Genomic DNA, 19916 nt, shown 5'->3' with positions numbered 1-19916 from the left:
GTAAGTCGAAGAACATTAGTAAAATATACAACACACTATCAGCAGATGACAAGGAAAGCATAGAGAATAGTGTAATTTTACACTTAGATATAAATAAGAAATTTTTTATGGAAGTTGTTGATGAAATACCAAATGATCTATATACGAGATTAGAAGCTAGAAGGTTAGCAATCGTTGAGCTAGACAAGAAAATCAAGATTGAGAAATTATTTGCAGTACATCCAGTCAACTCAACTGATGAAATAGACAAACTTATCAGTGAAGCAAACTGGACAGTATTCTCCACTGCTCACTGGAATGTAGCACTGATGGTAGGAAGAGTAAAAGAAGTCTCTGAAGAAATAGCTGATGTATGGGATATATTCTTTGTGGAAAAAGAAAATTAGGAAGAACTACTCAGACAAAAAACTATTAAAGTATATCAAAAGGATAGGGATAAGGGGAAAGGTAAGGTAGGTGGTCCTCCAAGCCTTAAAATAACTGATAATGTACCCCCACCTCCTTTAGATACTCCACCAGTAGATACTACTGACAGCCAACCGACTACTGAGAGTATGGAGACTCCATTAGAGGATACAAATCCTGATTCTGAAGTTTTGTATACTGTAAATATTGATACTCAAGAAGTAAATGTTGTGGTTGATAGAGAAACCACTGAGGATAAGAAGATAGATGTGACTATTGAGTCATCGGCTGTAGAGGTTGAGATAAGCATAGAAAAACCAACACAGACAGAGAAACTGGCAGAGGATACCACTGAGAAACCGGTAGATACAACTGAAAAACCATCGGAAGAACCGGCTAAGGAAAGTATAGAGGTACAAACTAAGAATACATATGAGAAACTGATAGTTGAAAGCTCTGAGAAACCTTCTAACACACAAATAGAGAAACCAGAACAGGTACAAGTTGAGGCACGGGTTCATACAGAGACAGTGCCACCAGCCAAAACTAAAAAGCCTAAACCTTTGTTTGTAGAAATGTAAACACAAAATGACCTACCAGAGGTCGAATCAAGCAAGGTGATTACCACCACCAGTAGCATGGCTATTGTGAAGGCAGTTGGACAGACATCTGGTACATCTATGGGAGAATTCAGACCTACAAATGTAATAGAGGTCTTATTAGACTCAATAAAGAAGATCACAAAATGTAATGCACAAGCCTATAAGGCTATTGATGATACAATTACCATTCTTAAATTGATAGCACCAAAGTGCATTGTTGATAACAAGGATTCTTTAGATCAACTAGACACATTGTCTAAGTTTATCATCGGCAACATACTGACGATTGATCAAATAAATGAGGATACATTTAAAGAGAGAATGATTAAGGAAAAAGAGAAATTCTTTGACGAAATCATCAAGAAAAACAAAGAGAAAATGGATACCCTATTATCGGAACTTGGAGAGATAATTTTTGACTTCAAGAAACTATATAGAGATTCTTGTAAAACAAATATTTTAACAGAAGATCTAGACAAGGAAATCAACAAAGCACAAGATAAGATAAACAATATTACTTACAACTTGATAGGTACATTGGATTCATTTTTGAAGATAGAGAAGAAGATTGTAGAGCAAGAAGAGAAAATCAAGCAGTTAGAGAAGGACAAAGAAAGAATAAAGGATAAAGCAAAAGACTTGAAATGTAGACTTGGTCCAAAACTAGACTACCTCATTTCTTTGAGAAAAGAAATATTTGAGGCTATGGTTCCCAGACTGAAGACACCGGAAGAGAAAATGCACATACTCACTGGTACAGTGCAGAGAACTCAAGAGGCAATAAAAGACAACAAAACATTCAGTAATGGTTTAAATTAGGTTTTGACAGATATTTTTCAGATTGTAACCCACCGGTTACAAGAATCTAGGTAGGACTCCACTGACCGCGAATGACAACCTTTGTCATTGATGTCAAAGGGGGAGTAGTGTGATGAGAAAAATGATTAGAAGGAAGTAGAAATTAACTTCTCATAGGGAGCACACATTTTTGGAGACACAATTTTTGGCAAGATTTTTTGGACTTCAGTTTTTGGATGCATTCTTGAATTTTTCTCATGAGTGTTGCCATCAATGCCAAAGGGGGAGATTGTTGGCAAATACACACTCCAATGAGAAATTGTAGGTGATTGAAGGTATTTTCATTGATGGCAACCTTGCAATCATGTGATACCGGCAGACAAACACAGGTACCGACACTAGCAGACTCTACACCGGCACCAGAAAAGAAGATTATCGGCACCCTGGCCGACAACATTTTTGCATTAATGTATTTTGTTATTAAATGTAAAATATTTTGTAAGATGACATGGTGCATTGTAATATGACTCATATATGTATGATATCATTGTAGATCATCAGAAGAAGTAGTAGAGGTATGATGCAAAATTTGAATAGAAGGTAGCAAACCTATTATGTGAATTATAGGTTAAGGGTTTATGTATGTAGTGGAACTTAAACCGGTACTGAATCTGGCATAGAAAATGCTAATCTGAAGCAATACAAGACATTGGATTAGTTTAATCCATTTTTGTAAGTCAGTGTGACTTCCTTTGTAATTGAGCAGTGAGCTCTAGGCACTTGGCCTTCCTGCATGTGCAGGCCCCTATTGTAAGAGTAATATTCCCTTATTGGCTAGTAAGAGAATATTGTGGGTCACAAATCCCACCGAGGTTTTTCCCACACCAATGTTTCCTCATTAAAACATTTTTTTATGGTGTGCTTTTCATGTTGTGGTTTTTGTTCTTACTTGTTGCATTATTTATGCTTTACCGGTACACAGTTTTAATATGTTTTTCATGTTATAAGTTAAGAAAATATTATAACTAGTCAAATATTGATTCACCCTCCCCCCTCGGTATCTTTGGTAATCCTAACATAGTGTGCCATGTCCCTTGGAGTCAAGGGCCTCTCATCTCTCTTTAACTATGTGAGCCTAAAGGATGAAATTTTTCTTCTATATAGACTTTCATGAGTCTTCCTTTCCTTCTCCATATATTCTATATTTATAGGCCAATCGGTGTTGCAATTCAACATGAAAACCTCTTCAATCACCTCCTTGGTTATAGCAAGTAGTCTCCCTCCTTTCTTGGCCATAATTTCCCTCACATCTAGCCTATAGTTGTGAGCAATTGCAGCAACAAGATCAATATTCACAAAGACATTTGGGACCACCAACCTTCCCAAATTGAAACTCTAGATGTTGCATACAGCCACTGACTCCTTTTTCTTATTGTAGCACCCTCTCCAGAGACTAAAACCCTAAGGCTCAATTATGGGTTCCCTAGACACATTTAAATAATCAATCAAGAATTCATTTTTCCTAGCACCAAGGTTGGACCTCTTTCAAGTTTTGATTGACCTTATAAGTTGTGCAATGATCTCCTCTAAGAATTTCATCTTTCCTTGGCTAGAGGATTCAACCATCTTCTATGATTAGTGTTTTAGTTAGATAGACATAGACAATATCTAAGGTTTCAAAATTGACACTCTACAGATAAGAACCCCTTAGAATTCCTTGACAATACAACAATTCAAAGAGATAAAGCTCAAAATAATGCACATAGATCATGGAATGAGACAAGTATGATTGTCATTGCACAAAACCTAGGGTAAAACCCTAATACTAAAAAATTCAAATTGCAAAAGATATAGAGAGCTCAAGGAAATAATACAAGAGCGTAGAAAAATCAAAGTGGAATGAATTGGATTGAAAATATAGTCTTTAATGGTGAAATTGGATCATTTATTGTGGGCACATATGTGTTAGTTTGGTGCAAAGTAGCCATTAATTTTTATATTTGAACATTGCAATTTCAACAACTAATTCCCTCTCTCAGGAGACAATGGATGAGAAAAAGACAAGTAATTTTTCTTTTTTATTATAAAATGGCCACCATTTTAATAAGTTTTGAAGTTGTGGAGTTAGGATTTACAAGCAACTATCTTTAGTCATGCAACTGCACACTCAATCTCAGCTGACAATCTCTCTGAATGTGGATGCACATTATCTTGGCTACAAGGTGGACATACAAGGCTGACAATTATGTCATGTCATATGATGGAGATGTGTCATAATTTGAACTGTCCATATGTGATGAGCACGAGGGCTTCACTTAGTTAACCTAGGTTATAGCACGTGTGTTCATGGCATACTAAAGAATTCCCCCTATTTTCAAAAAATATTTCCCAAAAATCCTTTTTTGTCAACCCCTCCCAATACATAGCCTGCATTAAAAGCCCCCTATTTTCACCAAATATTGTATTTTTTCATAGCTCGAATTACAAATCCCCCTATTTTCACTGATAGGAAATATATTGTACCTTCATTTTTGGGATATTAAACCCCCCAATATGAATGCACATGATATAGTATTTCCTAACTAGTGAATCCCTAATGGTGATGAGTCATCCTTGGTGGGGACCTCATGCCATGTTCACGGGCAAGGTTGCAGAGTTAGCCTGGGCGAGCATCTTTCTTAGTCATGCAATTGTGTGAGAATCCTAACCATTGATCCTAAAGAACTTGCATGACAAAGATAAAAAGGTATAGGCCACAATGATGGGATGGCTAACACATGAAGCTGGTCCACGTAATGACTTAAAAGGCATAATTTGTAACTAAGATGATTGAGAACGAGCTTCGGTAACACAAAAATATAACAAAACAAAAGGAAAGATTTAGGTGCCAATACTAGGGTTTAGGGATTAAGGTTTTTTAGGGATAAAGTATGGTCTTTGAGGCCTTAAGCCTAAACAACACTTGAGAATAGGGGCAAAAATTTCACATCCCAACAACATCATCAATCTATATATCAACCATTGTATATCTAAGGTATATCTTCTAGAATTTAAATCAGTATTTATATTTCCTATTTCAATTCAAATCAAGATTAATTCCTAAGCCGAGGTTTTACCCAAGGAAAAGCCCTATCCACAACCCTTTTTCTCTCATTCTATGTCCAAAAAAATGATTTAAGAGTTGCAATCAAAGATTCCAACAAAATAAATGACAATAAACAAGGTTTGTTTTTACAAGAGAAAAAAGCAAAGGACCAAGGCAGCCTACCACCCTGGTCCTGAGAATGTTTCCCAATATTTTGATAGTGGATCTTGTTTGTCTCCTTGCTCCAAAAATGATCCCACTTGCCTATCCAAGAGTTATAGAACTAGGGTGACTTAGCACCTTGATGTTGACAATTTAGCTAGAATTTTATGCAACATGTTCTAACTCACTTTCCTTAATCTAATATTTGTTTGTGGCTCTATGCAAAGTTTGTAATATCTTGATATTACTATTCTACTCCAATCCATCATTATTTTACTCTAAACTCCACAATTCAAATCCAATTTCAACTCTAAAGGGGAGACAACCTATAGTCTCACCCCTTTTCCCTAATTTAATTGTGGCTACACCTATTGAATTTCCTCCCCTTTTTAAAGTATTGGTTATCTTGTGAGATTACTGGTCTTACTATCCTAGCTGGTGAATCCCTAATTTCTAAATCACACCATTACAAGTTTCATGTTGAACTTACATCCAACCCAATTATACAATCGATAAGTTCTTATTGAAACCTTGTCAAATATCAACTATCTCAACATAAGATCTCCTAGAAATAAGATATAAATCTATAAGTGATCATCTCATGCCATTTAAAATTTTCAATGCAATACTACAAAACTAGAATATCAAAATAAAAATGATATCACCATTAATCAATCAAATTGCCTCAAATCATTGTGAAAGCTTATTTTTAAAAATTAGGAAATTGCCATGATATTTTGATCTACATCTCAAAAAATGATCATATGCCCCCAATAAATATATTTTATCCTAATAGCACAAGCATCTTTAAAAAATGTAATGCACAATCAAGAGTAAACCATCGCATACTAACATGGATCCTATAAAAAGGGATCATTTGTCAATATGAAAAATCATAACCAAAACATCAATCAAATATTACAATATTGATCCATTGTTACAAGATGTCAGAATCTCACAATAACATGATGATAATAATCTCTTTTCAATATGAATCAATATTTTAAATGAATATAATTGAATACAAGGAATAAGATTCTAGATCTCCTCCATAATCCCAAAAACCACTAAAGAAGATCATCCATCACCGAGTGATGGATCCACATCATTTCTTGAGCTCCCACTAAAGTGTGATATTAAACTGCACATGAAATCATAATAATTATCTCCTTAATGATTATCTCCTAAATTAAGATCACCCATGGATCATGCACAATCAATCAAGTACAACACAGTAACTCTAGAGTATAAAGAAGAACCAAGATCTCAAAGACAATAAGATAGATACTATAGGTTCCAAAAATATACAACAACAAGTAACTCAAACTACTCTTAAATTTTTTTGTGAACATAAATAAATACCACAACATGAAATACATATTCTTCACCCATCTTATTTTTATCACGACTACACTACACCAGTTCAACATGATGGTTGAATAACCACAAAACTAAATCTATGAAACCATTGGATCTAAATACTATATACCCAAAAACTACTATGAAAAGACATAATTAACACTACAAGGATCTAAATATAAAAATCTCATTTAAAAGTTACATATGTAACCTATGAGTATAGATATCCCATGAAACTATACAACTCATAGATCTCAAAGAAACACAACATGGATCCACCAAAAAACTTCAACACCACAATAGTAATAATAAAAATAGAGACAAATATTATAATATAAATTTTTCATGAATTAAATACTTGATCAAACCTAGAACAATTTTTCACAAATCCACAATTGAAAACAATATCAACATAGAAACATATTAAACAAAAAAGTGTTAAGTGGAAAAGAACATGCAAACACTTTTACCACAAGAAGGATGTGGAACTATCTTGCATCGGAGACACCCCCACAATATTCACTATCTAAAAACTAGTATCTTTATAGATGCATATAAACACAAGTTTTGATTAAATATCTAGAAGCATAGATGCACATAAACACAGGTTAAGAATAGCTAGAAGCATAAATTGAAAATTGAAAATTATCAAAAAAAAATAATTTTAGGTTACTAATCATCGCAAATAAGATATAAGATAAATAAAAAGAGTGATGACAAGATCTACAAAATCAACACATCACACATTATATACATTGAGAAAATTGATGGTAAAAATTTCCATAAAGTATGATTTCATTATAAAACACATATAGAATGTTTCATGAAAACATATACCACACTTTGGTATATCATTTCTTTCACTTTCACATGGACATAAATATATGCCAAAATGATTATCAAGTATTCTGAACAACATGAAATTCATCTTCTCATGATTTATAGTCCTAGTGTTTGAAAAATGATTGTTTTGAAGCCTTAACGTTTTTATTAGAACACAAGACTCCTCAAACCAACCTCCCAGGATTCATTATAATTATTTTATATATGAAATAAAATAATTATGAAGAGGATAAATTATCCCCAAACAACTTATGCATATCATGCTTGTAAAGAATTGATTTGAATTTGGAGAAATTAGTAATACATAGTGGCTTGATATTTTATTGTTGAGATTCCACCCTATTTCCTCTTTATCATAGTGTATCATCCACTTAATAATTAAATGAACATAGTTAGATAGAAATTTTATGTCCTTTTCCTTGAAAAAATTGACCATGATATTTGTAGTTATTTTCTCTCTTTTATTTTGAAATAGGAATATTTGGTAAGATAAAACTAGCTTCAAAACCATATAATAAGGTGGGACTTTTACTAATACCTTATTGTAAAAATATTTCACTAATATATTAAAGACACATATAAGGTAGCTTGTTTAAGTATTATTTCATCTATGACATAGAGTTTACATCATCTATTTTAAAGAAATGGTCTATGGTATATTTCCTATAAGTACTACCACTAGCTTAGTCTATAACACAATAACCAAATAATTTAATTCTTGGTGAAAGAATAATAAGATCCATAATAGAAAAAAATTGAAATATGATTTCTTTTATATATAAGTTCATATAGTATTTTGTTCACAATTATATTTAAGTAGAAATACATTCAAGATAAAAATAATAGTATTTTCCCTTGAGAATATTTTTCTTTCCCTTATAAATTATGTTAATAGGTTGGGGTCTATGTCTAAAACTCCCATTAGACATGTAAAAATTAAAATTGGTGATTTTTTCTTAGAATTGGACACATATTTTGGGCCTTTAAACCCTAAAGAAAGAAATTTCAAAGTTTATGGTAATACAACTAGTGGAGGTCTTATATTTGGAGGTCTTATATTTGGTAGGCTTTCTAAGGTTACAACATGTGATAAAGGGGAAAGAAATTGTGGTAACATGGATGAGGATAGTGTTTTCAAGATAAATGTGTAGTAAATTACCTCAAATTATCATATCTAGGGTAGAGAGAGAGAAAGATATGGTGACTCAGAGGTAACTAATGACTACATTTCCCCTTATTAGTATATATAACACCCTTGAGGATATTAAATATAGTGTAAATTGTCACAAATAGATGCAAGATAAGGATAAAGAATGTGACAATTTTCATGAAGTGGGACAATGTGTATGACACTATGAATATTTACCAAAATAGGTTGGTTAAGATTGAGAAAGATAAGAATAATATGGTGAAAATTACTAATCACATGATGAAGAAAACTATCTTAAGCATTCTCACCCTATAAATTGAATCAACAAATAAATTGCAATGAGAAAATTGAAGCTATAACAAAGAAGATACAAAATAAAAGGGAAATGGAAAAGTAACAAAATAATTTAGATGCTAATAAATGGTAAGATACTATAAAATCTATTACTACTAATTGGGAGACCTTAGTGACTAGTCAAAAGATTTTATTTTCTACTCTTTTCATAGTTCTATGTTGTTATTGTGTTGTTTCTCTATCACTTTTTCTTGGTGCTTTATATATTTTTTTAATCTTGGGTTTGGCTAACTACCTCTTTTTTGCTATATTTGGGTTTTTATATAATTTTTTGATGGAATTTAATGATCTATGAGAGAATGGGAACCTTTCCCATTTTATAATATTAAAAAACAATTAGATTTAAGTTTAAAATTAATACTAGTTGTAATAACAACTAATTTGGTCGGGGGAGATCCTCTAGTAAAATGGTGGAGCTTATTTCATGTAGTGCTAATGGCCAAGGCTCAAACCTCGTGATGTTTCTCTCTTCCATGTCCAAAATGGAGATTTCTTACCTTTGTGTTAGCAAACCAAAAAATCCTCTTAAAATCAACATCAAGATAGTACAAACCTTAACCATAATCTTTTTTCTTTGCAACTTTTCTTCCTATCCCTAGTTTGAATCCTATTTGCATGTGGATTCAAATATTAAAGAGGGTCTTGTATTGCCTCCACCCCTCCCTACTCAAGATTCTTCATTTCAAGCCATTTATAACTCTACCATGGGTGAACTCTTATTCTCATGGTTCATGTTGTGATTATAACTAATGCGGACTCTGTATTGGATGGGCATCTAAATCCTATGAATCCTTTAGAGGATCTAGTTCTCAAGGTCTAGAAAATTCTTCTTATTTGTGAGTCTCAAGGTGAACATGTGATCGGAGCCACTAATCTATATTTCTTTGAGTTTGATGAAGGAAATCATTTAAATATCCTAGACTCTATAATGTATAGGATTATCTCCTCAAAGGATAATTCATTGCTTGAGATCTTTTTCTTGTTTCACCTTATTATTGATATGGTTCAGTGATGGAAAATGGCTAAATGGTGGCTGAAAGAAATTCTAACTATAGGTGTGATGGTAGGTGATATCTTCCTATTCATATTTACTTCTAAGGAAGATCATTTTTTAAAATGTTACTATTTTATATCAAAACTTCTCAAAAGTGGGTCATCTTTTCTATGAGCGTAAAGCCCCCATGACAAAATCTCAAAAACTAAAAAACCCATGATATATTAAGATGATCAGTTGGTTGATTACCTATTTAAAGAGGATATTCTAAATTGTCAGTAGTTCCCCTCTAAAACTTGACAATCCTATTAGCGATATGAACTATCTCTCAAACAAAAAGACTCGCACGGTCCAAACCCCTATTAAGAATGATAGCACTATGTCTAGGCTTGTTGGTGATAAAAAAAATTCTCTTAGAATTGAAGACTCCCATAGCCCAAAACCCTATTACAAAAGATAGTTATATGTCTGGGGTTGAATATCTAATTAACAAATAGAAAAATGAGATGGAAGGAATTTTCCCCATACTGGAAGAAAAAGAAGGGGAGCTCACTAGTGAACCCCTTCCCCCTCCTACCTAAAAAGTATCTTCTCCTCAACCAAAATAAAGCTAAAAAATGATAGTGGAGTCCTATTCCCCACTAAAAGAATACCAATATGCTTCTTTTAGGGTGGGTCCAAGTACAAAAACTAAAAACTCTGTAGACTAGGATGGATAGTCAACCCCAAAAACAAATGGAAAGAACAAAAAAAAACTAGATGTTGAAGTTGATACTAAGGTCAACATGGCTTCTTAGTGAGATAAAAGACGGAGAGAATTAGCTAAAGAAATCATTCTTCAAAGGAAAACAATATTGGATTCATCCTTTAGAAAGAATTGTAATGAAGATAGTATCCAATAATATCAAAGGGCTTAATAACCCTTATAAACAAATTTCTATTAAGAACTACATTCTTGAGAATAATATAGATATCTTCTACTTAAAAAATTTATAATTGATGCACATGAAAGGGTCCAAGACGAAAACACAAGTCCTAAGAGTTAGATGTCAGTTTCAACCAAAACAAACATAATCCAAATGGACAAAAACCTCAAAATGCATATCAAGAAAAATTAAAAAAGCATGTAAATGAAGCATGAAACAAAAAGAAGAGAGAAGAGACTCCCTTAGATGATTCCAATTATGCTCCTTAGATATCTCTCCCTTCTCTTTCTCCTCTCCAAGATCCAAATGAGTGTAGCTCTCCATTTTTAGCACTAACCATGGATGCCAAATGGAGATTCAAAAATGGTTGGAAAATGATCTTCCTATTGCTATGCAAATGCTCGAAATAAGATTTCTATGAGAAAGCTTAAGTGTCTATACTAATGCAAGTATAGTAACAATTCTCTAATTCTTCCTCTTTTGTTTCAAGAATGAGGCTCTATTTATAAGCAAAATAGAAGATTGGATGGTAAAGATTGATTGGGATTGTAAATGGCTAGGATTGAATTATCTTCAATCCATGTTTACAATGTTCACCAATGAAATGGTGACAATTGTCAACATGAGAAGGATTGAGAGGAAAGAGAAGAGGCATTAAATGCCTCAAAAGAAATGGTGGTTACCCTAGGGGTTCAGTTAGGGTTGAGTTAATGGATAAATATTTTATCCAAAGGATAAACTCTTGTGCAAGGGTTAAAGGGATAACCATGGTCAAAGCATTGAATGCTTGAAGAGACCCATGAGTTAAAAGGAGAGTTCAGTTAGAGAGAAAGTCTCTATCCATGGGTCAAGGTTGAGTTAACCATTAATGGTTATGTAAGAGCCTTACAAGTTTTGGAAGACTTTGGAGGTTATCTTGTTGAAGAAATAAAGCCTTTACTGATTTATGAAGACTTTGCATGTTTTTGAGAAGTGACCAATTCTTAAGGAATGTGCAAATGTTTAGGATGGAATTAGGATAATTAGAATGGATTAGAATATTCTAGAAGAAGGGTTAGTGTGTAAGTGGATTTTGTAGGAGAATGCAAGTGGGGGGGATTTTTAGGATTTTTAAATAAATATAAATTTATTTAAATGTGTGCAACTTGCATTTGGATAGATATTTAAATAAATATTTATTTATTTAAATGTGAGAGGGTTTTAATTAAATGTGAATTTAATTAAGTGTGAAAGGGGGATTTAAATTAAATAAATAGGCTTAAGAGGACTCTAGAAGGAAGAAATTAAAGGCTTGAAGACTTTGAGGGAAACCATTAAAGGCTTAAGAAGACTCTAGAAGGAAAGCATTAAGGGCTTGAAGACTCTAAAGGAAGCCATTAAAGGTTTCAAGTGGGTGAAGATAAATAGGATTTTAAATAAATAATTTATTTATTTAAAATAGCGATGCAACTTGCATTTGTAGGAGAATGCCAGTGGATGGGGATTTAAATAAATATTCATTTATTTAAATGTGTGTGAAACTTGCCTTTTTAGGAAAATGCAAGTGGGTGAAGAATAAAGGGGATTTAAATAAATGTTTATTTTTATTTTTTTTAAGGGGTAAACGCTTTTAACCTGGAGCTATGGACCAGTGGGGCTTGAACCTTCATGGAAAGAACAACACAACAGCTTAACCATCACAACATACCACTATTGGCTTAAATAAAAGTTTATTTGTTTAAAAGTGTAGGGAGGGATTTAATTAAATAAATATGTTTTATTTATTTAATTAATTGTCTAAATTTGGTTAAGTGAATTAAATTAAATAATTTATTTAATTAATAGAAGAAGAGGGCTAGGGTGAATTAATTGTTGATCGGTGGTTAAATAGTCAAATAGATACTAAGTATTCATTTAATTAAGTGGACAGTTTTATGTGTCTACATTTGCCCCTCTTTTAGATGGTGTGGTTTATCGCATTATTACAAAGAAAAACAAGTAAGAATGGTACATGCCCCAGCATGCGCCAAGTTGGTGGTTAGGTATGCCCCCTCAAGAGATGGGACAAAATTTCAAAAATTTGGGCAATCTCTCAAAAACATTTAAGAAAAATAGGCATGGATAGAATGGAGGATTTGGGAATGAAGTATGGAGGATAAGGATAAGCCAATAAGTACCCTTACCCTAGGTCAGATAGGAGAGACTGTGCAAAAGCGGTGTTGTGGTACATTTGAGGGATGTTGTACAATTGATCAATATTGGTTGGATAATCTGGTGCAATTGATCGAATTGCCTCGGTTTAGTCAAAGCGTGATAGTTGATGTCGGTTGTTCGCTAGGACAAGATAAAGTTTGAGTAAGTGAGTCAAATTGACCTAATGAGACTTAGACAATTGATGTAATTGCTCGATTAACTCAAGGTATTTGAAGCAAAATACTCATTGAGACAAACAATTGATGTAATTTTCTATTTTGATTGTGTTTGATTGGTTGATCAATTGATAGTGTTGGTATTTTAGGTTGTTAGTGGCATTTGCTTGAGACTCATTGTACCTATTGAAACTAAGAAATTGATGTAAATGCCTATTGTAGTCTAGGTGTGTGTGAGTCAAGTTACCTATTGAGACTTGAGATACTTGTTTTTCTTATAGGATGACCTAGGTAACATAGGTTACACAACCCCTCCTTTTAGAGATGAATTGCGATGAACATGGTGTGATTGGTTAGATGCGACACAAAGTAGGGTATGTGACATGTTGATGATCGAGATGGGGAGGGTGAGGTGGGGAAGTCAATTTTAGATAGAAGGTATGGAGGACCTAATACTCATTCCTATAGAAGAGGATAAAAATAGAGTTATATGTTGACATGAATGGGGTGTGTATCATTGTACTCAGTCATGATTTTAGGTATAGTCCTTCACACTTAAATTTCTCATAGCAACCCTATTCCTTGCGTATGCATGCACACTAAATATTTACAATGTATGAATGAAAAAATGTATGGGTGATATGCAATAGAATACAATGTATATATATGAGATGAAATGGGTGATCCATGGCTTATTCATAGAGCTTTATTTCCTCATTGAACATGGTAGTACCAATCTGGCCAAAGTATCAGAAACCAAGGCTGAGCGCTCCACCTATAAAAGAATATCACAAACAAGAAAAATTCACCTCCATTCTGGTTCATATACACATGGTTGAGGTATACGCTATAGTTAGTAAGCCATAGTGATCCATGACTTGTATTTTTGCATAGGATCTCGTAGCTTAGTGAACTTCCCACATAGACACAATTATTATTTTCCCTAGAACTTCATTGGAACAATCCACAGATAGAAAACAAAGAAAAAGATATCACAAACCATGCCAGCCACTCTAATCACTTGTGGATATCCTGGATTAGCATATGAACTTGATATAAAAAGCAATAATCTGACCAAATGCTTATCAGCCAAGTAGAATCTTCTTGTCAAAGAGATATGTCACCATGTCTTGTTTTGAAGGAAGGATGCATCCTTGTTAAGACAGTCTCATGTATGCATTGCACAAATGTTTTCTTTTTTGGTTGATATGATAGTTGGTCATATTTTAGGTAGCTCAAATGTTGTTTCACATATGGCTCGATGTTTATGTACAATGAAAAACTTTATTGCAATTTTTTTTATTGATTTTTATGTGTTTTTTATGTTTTTGGGGTTTTCATTTGTTTTGAATATTTTTGGATTATTTCAAGACATTTTTTGAATTTTTTTGGTCTTTTTGAATGTTTTACCAATGTTTTTGGTCTTATTTTAGGATATTTTCCAAATGAGTAACTCGACGAATCACTAGTTTTAAGAATCCACTCCTATCATATAGTTAAAAAGTTTCCCCCAGTTAGATGTCAGTGTGAAAGCATGATGTAGGATATATGAGGCAATAACCCTAATTGCATATCAATAACAAGCCATGATAGATATGATGTATGAGTGAATGCAATGGATGTGATCGCAACAAGTCTGAAAGACAATGGAGCCACAACCTTTATTAATGACATATTTTTACTAGGTTTTCAACATCATACTTATCCAAGGTGCCACCGAAGTGGTTTTCACCATTTGGATGAATGATCTTTCTTTACTATTTTCTTGATTTTTTCTTTTTTTTGTACTTTTTTTAGGAATTTTTCTAAATGTTTTTAGTATTTTTGAGATTTTTCGAGCATGATGCTCTACACAACTTATGTATGGAACCTTTTGAGATGCATGTTGTTGATTGGAATTTCTAGTGGTTCCCCTTTTGAAGTTGCTAACTGATATGCTCCATACCCAAAGAATACAGTGATGACATATGGACCCAATCAATTGGATTCAAATTTGCCATAGGGTTCTCGGTTTGGTTGATTGTGAGGATTTTCTATAAGAACAATTTCTCCTACCTCAAATGTGTGAAGTTTGACCCTATGATTGTAACTTATGCTCATGTGCTGGTGATATGCTTTTAGGTGATTGTAGGCATCTTGTCACTTCTCATCAAGCAGTCCCAAGTCTTGAAGACGTGAGATGATACTCTTCATCATTTATCATATTGTGCAAGGAGACCCATAGGGATGGTAATTCTACCTCAATAGGAAAGATAGATCCTGCTCCATATACAAGTGAATATGGAGTTGCACCTGTAGGGGTTTGAATACTAGTTCGATATGCACATAGTGTAGGATTTAGATGGATGTGCCAATCATGACCAACATCATTGATGGCCTTCTTTAAGATTATCAATATGTTCTTGTTTGATGCTTCTACTTGACCATTGCCTTGTGGGTAATATGGGGTGGAGAAGCAGTGTTGGATACGAAACTTCTCACAGAGTTTGCGGACATCTTGATTTTTGAAAGGAAGCCTGTTATCTGTGATGATGGACATGGGTACACCATACCGGTAGATGATGTAATTTAATATGAATGAGGCGATCTTCTTGTCGGTGAATTGGGTGAGTGGAATGGCTTAGATCTACTTTGTGAAGTATTCAGTATTAGTAATGATGAATTTGTGACCATTGGATGAAGATGGATAGATTTTACCCACAAGGTCTAGTCCCCACTGACAAAAAAGGGCCATGGTGTTGCAATGGGTTGTAGTTCTTGTGCTGGTGCATGTATCAAATCTTCATGCACTTGGCACTTCTTACATTTCCTGACAAAGTAGTAGGAATCTTTTTCCATGGAGGGCCAATATTATCTTGCCCTCATGATTTTTTTAGCCAATGAAGGGAAGCTTAAGTGGGCCCCACATATACCTTCATGTACTTCTTCTAGATGTGTGGTCACCTCACCTTTCTCTAAATATCGGAGGAGAGTACCATCGAGACTTTGTCAGTAGCAGGTTTTGGCAATGAAAGTATATCGAGCAGATTGGCGTATGAAGGTTTTTCATTGATTGTTTGATTGGTGTGGTGGAAGGATTGGGTTGCGTAGGTAAGTGTAAAACTCACCATACCATGGGAAATCAGGATTGATGAGATGACATACCATCTCATATTTGGGATATCATAAACAGGGATCCAAAGCTATTCAACTAAGAACTCATAGCATGTTGAGTTCTCTGGAAGATCGAAGAGAGAAGCCATGGTAGCCATTGCATCTACAACTTTGTTTCGCTCACGAGGAATCTTCTCAAAAGTGACAGTTATAAATAATTATTTGAAGCTATCCACCATTTTTTTGTATGGCATGAGCTTTTTATCCTTAGTTTGGTAATCATCATTGACCTGTCGAATGACTAGCTATGAATCGTCATATACTTGTAGCTCCTTCAAGTTCCAATGTATGGCCATTCTTATCAAGGCTTCATACTTTTCTATGTTTTTTGTCCAAGGAAATGTTATCTTGTATGACTTTAGGATGCTATCATCTTGAGGGGTGATGAAGAGAATGCCTACTCCTGAACCATGCCTAGTATAGGACCCATCAAAATATAACTTACATTGTTGTGTTGGCATAACTGTGAAGATTTCCTCATCTAGAAAATTTGAGATAAGAGGATGGTCACCTATGAGCGGTGATTCAACCAACTAATCTATAATGACCCATCCTTTGATTGCTTTGCAGTCCACATACTCTATGCCAAATTCGCTGAGGAGCATAACTCACTTTGCCAAACAACCTATTAGTGTTTCTTTACTAAGAAGGTACTTGAGTGGATCTATCTTGGAAATGAGTTGTACCTTATGTGTCAGCATGTAATGTCATAGTTTGGTTGCTACTAAAATCATGGCTGGGGAAGCTCATTCAATAGGTGTATAATTGAGTTTATACCCTACTAGTGTCCTCGAGATGTAATATACTACACATTCTTTGCCCTCTACATTATATTGTGCAAGTAGTACTCCTAAGGCCGTAGTTCTAGCTGATATGTATAACAATAATGGCTTGTTGGGAGATGGTGGTGTTAGCAATGGTGGCATCATCAGGTAGTCATTGAGCTACTAGAATGCTTTCTTCCAATTCTCTTCCCATTTGAAATGGACATTCTTATGGAGAAGATGTTTGAAGGAATGACATTTATCGACCAATTGTGTAATGAATCGATGGATTGATTGTAACCTTCCTTGTAATGTCCTCAACTGACTGATGTTCTTAGGTGGTGGAATTTCCATGATTTATTTTACCTTGGCAGGATCAACCTCAATTCCATTATTTCAGACATTGTATCCTAGGAGCTTCCCATAAGTCACTCCAAAGACACACTTCTTTGGATTTAGGCATACATTATATTTCTCTAGTCTAGTGAAAACATTGTCCAACATAGTGAGGTGACCCTCTATTGTTAATGATTTAGCTAGTAAATCATCCACATAGTCTTTCATTAGTGTATGCATCATGTCGTGGAAGCTAGTAGTCATTGCTTGTTGATATGTGGCACCTGCATTCTTGAGACCAAATGTCATCACATTCCAATAGTATGTACCCCATGGGCATGTAAAATCTATTTTGTATTGATCCTCTGGGGCAACCTTGATCTGGTTGTATCCTAAAAAGCCATCCATGAGTGATAGCATTGCATGTCCTATTGTGAGGTCCATGATCATATCAATGTTTGGAAGAGGGAAGTCATCCTTAGGACATGCTTTGTTTAGATCTCTAAAATTTGTATAGATACAGATGCCCCTAGTTGGTTTTTCCATTGGTACAATGTTGGAGATCCATTCTGCCTAATCAATGGGTCTTATCAAACCCACATCTAATAGTTTTTTGAGTTCTTTTACTAACAGTGCGATTTGGGGATGCATCTTTCTGAGCTTTTGTTTTACTAGTTTAGCTCCTTCTGCTACTGTTAAATGATACATTAGTATCTCTGGATCTAGTCCTGGCATGTCTGCATAGGAGCATGCAAAATTGATTTGTCACTTTAGAAAGAACTCTACAAAATTAGGATCTTCAAGTGGAGTCAATGATTCTGCTAGATGTATTATGTGTGGATTTGTTGGTGCCCTCTGATTGACTTCTTTTGTCTCTTCTGAGAATATATGATCTCTCCTGATTAGTGTTGAAGGGGAGAATGTCAAACCTTCCATCCTTAGGTGCCTCGGAGAGGTTTTCACCCTTGGATGTGTCCTTTGTTTTTACTTTTTTGAGATCCAAAAGTGCAATAGTGTGGTTTTCACTTAAGGATCATGTTTTGATTGTAATATTTTTGTGACTGAAAGGTTTGACATTCTCTCTAAAGTAAGACACATTGTTAAGTTCAATAGTGAATCTAGCCTTGTGATCCTGACTTGGTATGTTATCCCCTAATTCAAGAAAGTTTATTATGGCGTCATCGTTTTGGAAGGTGTCAAGGTAAGGAGAATTTTCCTGGTCCCAATCAATGAGGTTAGGCTGGATTATTGGCATTAACTCATAAATAAGGTTGACTTCATAAGATGTGTTTATTATGTTTAGGATGGAGGTATCAAGGTCATCACCAGTACTATCCTCTTCATAATCGGGCTCGGGAGGTGACCTATCTATCCTTGAAGTCTCTTCAGTATCCGAATCCCAAAAGGCTTTGATCCATGCTTCTCCTTCAATGCCTTTGTATTCAAGAGTATCAAAAGAATCCTATTCAAATTCATGTGAAGCCAAAGAACCCCACTCATATTCATGTGAATCCATCTTGGAATCACTTGGTATAACTCTATCACTTTATATTATAGGGATGTTTGTAGGTGTGAAAGGTTTGTCGACAACTACTTCAGGGGTTGTATCTAATAGGGTTGTTTCTTGGGTATTGGAAGTGGACAAGAGTTTTATCCTTGTAGTGATGGGTTTTCATGCAAGATAACTCTTATTCTTATTTGTTGTATGTGTGGACTTCAACTAAGAAATTCTTTCATGCCCTGGATTTTCTAATCTTGTACATGTTTATCTACAATGGATATTATCCTTCTTCTGGAAGGGATGAATTGGGAAGTTCTCTACTTTTGTTTGCTTGTAATCCTGTGCTTAGAAAAGCTTCTTGAACCAGGGTTGAATCTGAGTCCCGTTTTATCCCTTGGTTGTAACAAGGGTTGCAATGGCTCTTATACACCTTGTTTGTGGGATCTCTATGCACTATGGCCATCATAACTCATCCTTTGCATCATGGTAAAACCTTTACCATACCTCTCCATAGGGATCTTGATTTGTTGTCTAGTTTTATCAGAAGGGTCTATGCAGATCCATCTTGCCAAGTCTTCATCAATAGTTTCCTATTATTGTGATATGTCTTGGATGAATCCATCGTGTATCAATATTGGCTAAAACAAGTGGCTTGAATGACATTTGTGGTTTTCCATGAGTCATAGGTGAGAGGGGTAGTTATCCAACACATAAAAGTTGAATAATATTATACTCTCCTGGACCTTCATCCTTTACTTTTATTTTTATCTTATCTTGTTTGGGTGGAGGGATTGGTGTACTAGTAAGAGAATTTGGGTCGATGCAGGATGATGAGGTTGTGGATTCTCTATTACTAAGTACTGTGATATCTGGTCGATGCCTTATATTGTTGTAAGAGGTGAATGGGTTGGCATCACCAAGGATAGTAATCTCTACTTCGTTATGTGGAAACTAAATGCATTGATGTTAGGTGGATGGTATTTCTTGCATGATATGAATCCATGGTTTTCTTAATAGGAGATTATATGGAAGAGGGAGGTCTAGGACTTGGAAAACCATATTCTTCACCACAGGTCCTACTCTTACTGGTAGAGTAACGCACCCTTTAGATGAACATTTTGCATCATAATTGGCCT

The sequence above is a fragment of the Cryptomeria japonica genome, chromosome 2, assembly GCF_030272615.1.
Source record: "Cryptomeria japonica chromosome 2, Sugi_1.0, whole genome shotgun sequence".
Lineage (NCBI taxonomy): Eukaryota > Viridiplantae > Streptophyta > Pinopsida > Cupressales > Cupressaceae > Cryptomeria > Cryptomeria japonica.
The sequence above is the reverse complement of the archived record's forward strand: the minus strand, read 5'-3'. Positions refer to the sequence as shown.